The sequence below is a fragment of the Macadamia integrifolia genome, unplaced genomic scaffold (assembly GCF_013358625.1).
Source record: "Macadamia integrifolia cultivar HAES 741 unplaced genomic scaffold, SCU_Mint_v3 scaffold269, whole genome shotgun sequence".
NCBI classification, from domain to species: Eukaryota; Viridiplantae; Streptophyta; class Magnoliopsida; order Proteales; family Proteaceae; genus Macadamia; species Macadamia integrifolia.
This window is the reverse complement of record NW_024868889.1, coordinates 121849-123679: the sequence shown is the minus strand read 5'-3', so window position 1 is coordinate 123679 and position 1831 is coordinate 121849.

The following is a 1831-nucleotide window of genomic DNA, read 5'->3' as shown; positions in this document are numbered from 1 at the left end:
AAAAAAAAAAACAACTTTGGGGAACTGTTGAAAGGAGTGAACAACAATCTCATTTCTCTTATTTGTATGGCCCTTTTTTTTTTTTTTTTAATAAATTATTATAAAAAATTATGGCTTCTCATTTATCTAACCTTCTCTCCAGGTCGGTGTTTGAAGAGCTAAGTATGTTCTAAAAGGGAAAAAATCATCTTGTCAAATATTTCCATTTGACACCTGTCTTGGAATCTTTTGTTGCCATTATGAGATGCTTTGGTTCCTCTAAGAAGTGAATATCATGGCTTCAACAAATATTGATCTCCTCCAGGATTTTGATTTTGTAAGATGGGGGTCCTATGGGTTTTTGGGGTGCAAAGAGGCCCTCTTCAATGTTATACCATCTCACTACTCCTCCTTATCCTAGCAGAAGAGGTCCAATGTAAGGGGTTGAAGTAGCTTCTGGTTGATGGGAAAATCATGACTCTCAGGTCTTGGGAATGTAAGCGATCCAACTCACTTGTTTTTTTTCGATGATATTTTCATCTTCATGAACGCTTCAGTTAAGTAAGTGAGGAATTAAATTTTTTTTTTTTTTCAAAATATAAAGATTTCTCGAGACAAAGAATAAAACTAGACAAGAGTAAGTTTTTTTTCTCGATAGAGTTGCTCCCCAAGGCGATATTTCTTAAAGAGTTGAGTGTGCCAATTTGCTCCTTCCCAACTCTTTACATGGGTGTGGAGATATTCAAGGGCAATATCAACAAGGAATAGTTGTCACCTTTGACAGATAAAATTAAATCTCGCTTGCAGGGTTGACAAGGAAAATTATTATCCATGGTTGGTAGGGTTAAGCTTATTCGTTCAATGATTTCTGACATTCCCATAACTTCTCCATTTATTGGTGGTCAAAGTCTCTAATAAAAATGGTGGAAAGGTGGATGTGCAATTTCATCTAGACAAGTGACGTTGACGCGGTTAAAAGTTTTTTTGTTAAATGGGAGGATGTTTGCAAGCCAAAAGCATAAGGAGGTCTAGGCATTTGGTGTCTTTAGGATATGAATAGAGTTTGTCTTTGCAAACTAGTCTGGCTGGTGAAGCATGAGGAGACGACCATGAGTCATTTCTTTCGTGCTAAATTTGTCAATAAGAATGGCTCCCTGAAGGTAGGATACAAGTCTTCTTCTGTATGGCTAGGTTCAAAGAAAGTGTGGAACTTTGTTACCTCCAATGAGATATGGTCCATTGGCAATGGAAACTATGTTTTATTTTGATATATAAGTGGTTGGGCTCCTCCTCAGTGGCTGAGTTATCTTCCCTTGATATTTCTATATTTCACGGGTTTGAGACATAGGTTTCTAATTTTATTTCCAACTATTAATGGTCCCCCCCCCCCCCCCCAACCGGGTGGAGTCATATTTCAGGATGTTTGTTGTTGGATTTTAACATCATTGGTGGTTATTCATTGAAATCGGCTTGGGAAGCTGTAAGAGTGGTTAAGCCAAGGTAGGTTGGGCTAAGCTTGTTTGGTAGTCCTATCATCAACCGCACCATTCTATGTTTTGGTGGAAGCTTCACCACAGTGAACTCTCTAATGATGAGAAGGTTAGAGGGAAAAGGGTGAGTCTCCTATTGAGATGTGAGCTTTTCTTAAAGCAAGAGGAGTCCATTTCTCACACCTTTATTGAGTGAGTGTTATAGATTTCTATGGACCGCTTTCTCAAAGTGCTTTGGGGTTCTGTGGCAAGCACATCATAATAATTCTCAAGACTCGAGTAGATGGTGGTCTCAAACACTGCAAAAAAAAAGGGGTCTATAAGGGAGGTTTTTTTTCTGCCGCTAAAACTATTAAAATGTC